Source organism: Protobothrops mucrosquamatus, unplaced genomic scaffold, assembly GCF_001527695.2.
Source record: "Protobothrops mucrosquamatus isolate PMUCROS unplaced genomic scaffold, P.Mucros_1.0 scaffold1641, whole genome shotgun sequence".
Lineage (NCBI taxonomy): Eukaryota > Metazoa > Chordata > Lepidosauria > Squamata > Viperidae > Protobothrops > Protobothrops mucrosquamatus.
Window position 1 is genome coordinate 21,863 of NW_015387800.1, and position 7,276 is coordinate 29,138.

Sequence of the window (7,276 nt, forward strand, 5' to 3'; positions counted from 1 at the left end):
GGGAAGGCAGAAAGATAGAGAAAATACTTTATATCAGTATATAAATCCAGAAGCATTCCATTAACAGGCTCCTTTTCTGAGTAAATTTGTGCAGTATTAAACTCTGAGGCTTAGGCTATGATCCAAAAGCATTTATTTGGGACTATATCTCTCAGTCAAATATAATTGTGATTGGTACAAATCCCAAGATGGAGTTGATGAATCACCTCCATATTGTGCCTAGAGAAAACATGCATGCATAGCATCACCAGGGAAATGTTACTTGTTTACACATATATAAGAATGTGTTGTATAATTTGTGCAGGATAAGCATGGGTTGGGTGCAAGCACAATTTCAGATATACTTAGTTCAATTTAGCTTATTCCCAAAGAAATGTGATGCTCAAATTACAGGGTGTGACTTACTAGGAACTTTTGAAAGAACATTAAATCTGGCAAAAAATTTTTTGCAAATCATGGCCATGTAATCACACGACACTGCAAACAGCTGTAAAAGTGAGCTGGTTGCCGAGTGTCCAAAATGCAATCACCAAAGTTCTATATCCTTCGCTAATAACTAGAGGAATCTTTGAGATGATGGGGTTCTCATCAATTAGCATCCAGACCTGTCTAAAAATATACAGCTACATTCTTAGTAACAATTTTGAAGTTTTTTGCAATGGCCATCTACTGGGATTGATCTTGGAGATCCTTTACACAGCTGCAGACCTTTTTTCACTTTATTGTGAAGTTCTCTTAGTGTCGCCCCTATCCTTTCAACCTTATCAGCAAGGTTCTATACCAAGGATTTGTGTTGCTGCCAATATTGTAACTTTGAATTACTGAAACTATGGAACCATTACATATCCATGCTAACATCAAGGTGGTGATTCCTCAGGAAGGACAGATTAGTAAACAAAAGAGTGTCCCAGCTATTGTTCTCCATAAAGGGACGTACCTCATCTTCTCATTTGCCTTACTATCTTTTTGCCAGCAGCTTTATTTTCTGTTCCATTTTAAAATGATACCTTTCAATCTATAGCAATTACATCCTAAGTGCTTACTTCTCAATCTGACTTAAACGTTTTTGCTAATGGAGATATTTCCATTATCAAAAATGCTTTCTACCAAGACATTGCTGGCAAGGCAGATATTTCCATGTTAACCATCTTCCTGACAAGACCCAGAGTACTCTTTGGAGCCGCCTTATGAGATAAGAGGCAATGAGATTGAGTCTTTAGTAAATATAATGAATAATTTCACATCAGATCCTCTGAAGAATTCTGGGAATTAGATGATCTAATGGGTTCCACTGGTTAAACAGACTTGAAATATTATAAATAATAAGAAAGTTGAACAGCTTGCTGGAAATGAAATCTGGTGAAATGAGATGAAAGGATTGTTAGGGCTATGCACCACTTTTGAAAGAGGTGCTGGCAGACAAAATCTCTTTCTTTAAAAATATTTCAACAGCTGTAACTTTTGCAAAACTCCTGTGGCTGCCACTGAAACGGCTGTCTTCATTCTAGGAAAAATGAATAGACTTGGCAGAACTAAGGGAAGTAACAAGATAAGATGGCTGAGTGGGATCAAAGAGATTATAAGGAATGTCCTTGGAAGAACCAGGGAGCCTTACCAGTAACAAATTGACATGGTGTGCATTTTCCAAGGCTCAACTTTAGACAGCAATGTCTAACAAATCTGGGACTTTTCTGCCTACTATAGGAACTAATGTCTAAGATACAGCCTTATTTAGGAGTACAGTGGAGGTACTACTTGGAATATATTTTTTTTCCAAGAAGAATTTTAAGAACATTAAGTTCCTCTTAAGAAGCTTGGGATTTCATTTTTATTCAACCAACATTGCAGGGTTTTTATTTAATGGGCATATCTGAGGCAAATCAATCTGTTCATCAGGGGTGTCAAACTGCCAGCCCACGGGCCGGATGCATCAATGGCGAAACTGCGCCCACTCCATTGCCAGCAATGGGGGGGAAAAGTCACGATATGTCGTGACACGTCACATGACGTTGCGAGTTTGACACCCCTGGTTCAGATGAAGGTTCTTGCCTGAGCCATCCATGAAGCTTGCCTTTCCCTGTCCAGATGATAAATTGTTCACTATTGCATTTATTTTGCAGTTTACAATGTAGTACCAATGCTGTGTCTATTAACTGCTTCTTCTATTTTACAATGCAGGTTAATTGCTGCTATGCTATGCAGCATGGAAGCTTTTATCCTATTTTATTTAATGTTATGTATTGTGTTCCCTGCATTATTGGAGAGAATGTGTTGGCGAAACCTACTGCGTGGTTATATTTTATTTATTTGTAAAATCACTTTTAAAGTGACAGATACAGCCTTCAGAATGGGGTTGGGGCAGAAAGCAAGCTTCCATTATTGAGCAAACGATAGATAAGGCCTTGGAGGTCAGACGGGCCAAGAAAGGGCAATCAAAATCTCTTGTTTCTTTTTGGGGCCTTTGGTACCCATATCAGAAATTCATTGAATCTTTACAGAATGTCACATCAGTTATGGGGGAAAATCCAATTATCCAGAATCTGACTTGAGAGAATGATACCTTGCCAATTGGTGTCCAGTTTTGGTATGGCAACAACCCAGAGTTGATAGGTTTTTGCTTTTCAGGCTCTCAGTTCAGCAGTCTGCAAGCTCCACAGCCAATAGATAAAGCTGAACTTTTTATACAGAATTTGGATTCTGTTGGTGTTTATTGTAATACTTTGAAGTATTGGGGTCAGAGCAGGAAGTTTTTTTATCCCCATGATTGCACTATATTGTTTCTTTTCAGTTTTTAATTGTAAACCACCCAGGGTTACTGTGGAATCAAATTGAAATAAATAAATAAATAAATTCCCTGTTACCGACTATAAACATTACTATATTTCTATCAGTATTTGTACATCTTAAATTTCTCCACTTCTTTTCCTGTCTTCTTTAACCATTCTATCAAATTGTACCAGTTAATTTATTTGCTCTAGTTTCCTAAACCCATTTATGCATATGCTGAAATAACTCATTTTCATTTCGTCTTGGATACATTCTTTTCAATTTCATACTCATACATTTGCTGCAAATCATTTGAGTACTCTGCCAATTAATACATCTCTGACATGACTTCAAGCTTTCCTTACATATTTGTCCATAAATTTATTAATACATTGAACAATCAACAATATATCACAAATCGTTTTTTCTTATTTCCATTCATGTAACCTTTTTAATTATTATATATTGCCCTTATTGCATTCAACAACACAATTTAATCTTTGTACATTTTTTTAAAATTTATAATTCAAACTTTTCATTTTATCAAATGCTTTCTCTGTATTAACATGCATACTTCTTCAATTAATAAATTTTCTTTCTGATATGTATTTCTCTATGATTTCAGAAAAATAAAAATGTGATGTGCACCAGTCTTTCTAAGTTTTACTAATGCTATCTTTCACACCCTTTCAATCAGAAGTCTGCCAAACTAGATACACTTAAGAAACTAATTCCCTATTTTTTTTTTTTACATTTTCACAGTATTTCTGACATCAACTTTCTCTTGAATTGTGGTCAGATCAGATCTTCATGTGAACTGTATGATAAGTTTGCCAAACATTTTGCTAATAAATTGTTGCCTGGAAACCTGAGAATAAGATGGTTTATAAACTGTAGTAAATAGATACATTACCAAAGAAAATCCTATGTGCTTTATATACGGTATTCAGTAAATGCTTAATTCAAATCTTTTTTGCTTAAATCATATGTTCAGTAGTATTGATGTTAACGGGATCTTTTTATAGGGTTCAATATAATACCAAATTTTAATTTTATATATAAAAATGTATTATAGAGGAATAAATATTTTATTTAGAGTTCCTGTAAGAATGAAGTAAAATTGAGGAGTCACAGTTTATGACTCAGGGAATGTGAAAAAAATGACTTGGAACTGGATGTTCTTAATTGTATTAAGATTAGACAGGTAAATGAGATTTTTAATGTCCAAAGGAATTCCACACTGAAATTTTAGTAAAGGAAGAAAGTATAAAATACAGTGTATGTAGATGCTGAGGTAATTCCACAGCCATTTGCTAGTGCCTTACTTGGATCTGAAAAGGAACCCAACAGAGAGAACTTGGGAAAAGGAAATAGATCAATGATGATCCAACAGCCAGGTTTTTGAATACTTGTTTGACAGCTAAGAAGAAATAGGATTAAAGTGCAGAGTCAGAGAAGGAGAGCCAAATGGATCAATACTTCCCATTTTACATAATATGAAGATTAATGGAGATTCACTTGTTTTCATTTTACATTTTGTAAAAAATTAATACAGAGCAATTGATCAATTTGGAGTGAGGTTTTAAAAGGTGTGGGGAATTCATATTTACAGTGAAATGGACAGTGGAAAGAGGTTGGGTTGTCTGAAGTTACTTATTCTAGCCAAGTTGCATAAGACAGGCCATTTATGCTGTATGCTGCTTTTGTTGATATCTTCTGATCTGCAACTTTATGCTAAATGAACAACATCATGGAAAATTGTTTAATCTGTGGATTAGTTTTCAGAATAGGACTGCCATTGTTCTTAATAGCAGGTAAGACATTTCCATTTCCATTTATGTTGTATTAAGGTCATAGGGAAAATAAAATTGTGAATATTACCATGGAGCTAGGAAAATAATAAATCAGATTCACTTTCAAATTCAGTCAAACACAGAGCAGGTTTTCTTGTAGTATTCTCTTATACTAATGTGAAGGTTTACATTTGTTCTGTAGGAATCAACAAAACTGTCTTGAGTCTTCCTAGATTCTAGAAATTGTGTTTGTTGATTCAACATGAAACTAATTATGATTGACCTGCTTGGAAATTATTTCTTATAATTAGAACAAATACAGACCAATCAGATAAAGACTATGGCTTCTAATAGTTTCAATTGAATAATTCAATTTCATTAAAAGTATTAAATGTTCTAGAAAATGTAGATGAAATTGAGAAAATGAGAAAAAGGGAATTAGACCTAATCATAGCAAGAGGGATAAGAATTGCTTGCTTGCTTAGGCTTAACATTCTGTATTTGTTTATTTAAAAAAAATGATATCTGTCATGTAAAGCAACCCCAGGGGGTAATTCTGAAGGCAATATAAAATGGAAAGAAAATGCAGCATGCACAAAGTAAAGCAAATATCTCACAAACCATGCTCTGTAGCCGTGCAACATTTAGTTTCAGTGGAAGAGGAAAACAAAATTGATGGTGATACTGGAATGCTAGCCCAAAGGGAACAGCTGGCTGGGAATGCTGTATATTTCTTCAGATTGAAAATTTACAAACTTTTCTATATTTCCATTAAAATGTACAATTGCTGTCTTGTTTTGATAAGAAGAAACAGATCCATTTTATTAAATGTTACACAAATCAAGGAATTCATTTAAAGAAGGGTGAATACAGCTTTTAGTTGAGTTTGGCTAAACTAGTAAGTATAAGCTATTTAATCTGGTTAGTGCTAATTGGGAATTGCAAGGCTTAAAACTTAAACCTTCCTAGGAAAAGACAATAGCAAATCACTTCTGTATTCTTGCCAAGAAATCAACATGGTGTGCAATAATCAGAATCAGCCTCAACTTGGAGAAAATTCTATCTTTTATAACCAAATTGGCAGACTTTCAAGGTTGTTGGAAAATAGTGTTTTGCCTGAGTGCAATCACATGCATTTTTATTTCTGAGGAAGTCCAACTAAATTCAGTGGAATAGCCCATCTTTTTATGCAAAAAGAAAAAAAAATGCATCCAACATTTAAAAGTATGATGCAATCACAAGTCTAGGGTTAAAGCAAAAAGTTCAGAAGAACTACAACACTGTGAAAGCCATGTTTTAAATGGAAAAAGTCCCACGATATAGGTAGATAAACTATGGGTGCGTATCTGTGTCAAAGAACAAATTATGTGGTATGTTGAGAGTCACACTAAAAATGAGCAATGTAAAAAGAGGAAAATGGAAAGGAGGATGGCAGGGAACAAAAGAAAGGCATAAATTAAAATTTAATTAAAATCATGAATAAATAAAACAAATAATCTTCAGAAATGGAAGACAGATTTGTAAGCCTTATTGGAAAAGGTACCGTTTCATGTATATTTCATGTAACTTAAATTTTAATTATGGTATATATAAAATTAAATATATTTTGCACTGGATATGTACTTTTTTAAACATTCCTACTATTGTTAGATAACCAGAGATGGTTTCAGAGACATTTATCACTGAACTGGCTATATGTAATCAGCACAGAAAACTGGGTGAAATTATTTGCATTTTTAGAGAAAATGAACAGCTAGCTAATAATGTAAAATATTTTGGACCAAGCAAACATATACTAAAAAGACAAATATTGAACTATGTACCTTAACTACCTATGTTTTGTATTCACTAAGTGATAAATTACTGGTATTATAGTAAAGTTACACAACATTTAGAATAATGTTTGGCTATTTTCACAGCTATAGGTTTTAGATACAATGGGCTATCTCTGATCTACCTCATCTTCCTGCTAATTCTCCCACTGTGTCCCAGACCAAATGATATTATGCAAGGTAGGCAAACATCCACCAATCCTAATACGCCTTTCCTAATTTGATGACCTCCAGGTAGGTATGGATTACAGTCTCCGTGTTTTACAGTCAATATTGATAAAGCCCAATGCCTACAGAATTCTGGGAATCATAGCCTCAATCCATTTGAGAGCGCCATGTTGACTATAGCATGTTGAACTTTCTCTTACTTAGCCCAACTCACCTGACAAGGGCTGGAGGAGGAGGGAATTTATTGTTCACTGTCTTGAGTTATTTATAAAAATAATAAAGATGGCATGGAAATAAATAAAAGGTTGAATAAACTGCTAGAGTGTTTATAGTCAGATCCTGAGTGATTCAAAGAAGTAAATAGAAGCAAAAATAATGGAGTTGAGTTGCAAAATTGTGTATCAGTCACTAGACATGTGAAAAATTATGCCAGCTTTATAGTTTCAAGAGGGCAAGGAAAATAATGAAATTTATCAAGATATAAGTTTGGCAATTAGAACTGAAATTTAACTGGCCTGAAGGAGGCCGTCGTGAGGCCCCTCCTCAAGAAGCCTTCCCTGGACCCAGATGAGTTGGCCAGCTATCGCCCGGTCTCCAACCTTCGCTTTGCGGCGAAGGTTGTTGAGAGTGTGGTTGCGCAGCAATTCCCCGGACACCTGGATGAATCAGTCTATCTAGACCCATACCAGTCGGGCTTCAGGCCGGGGCACAGCACGG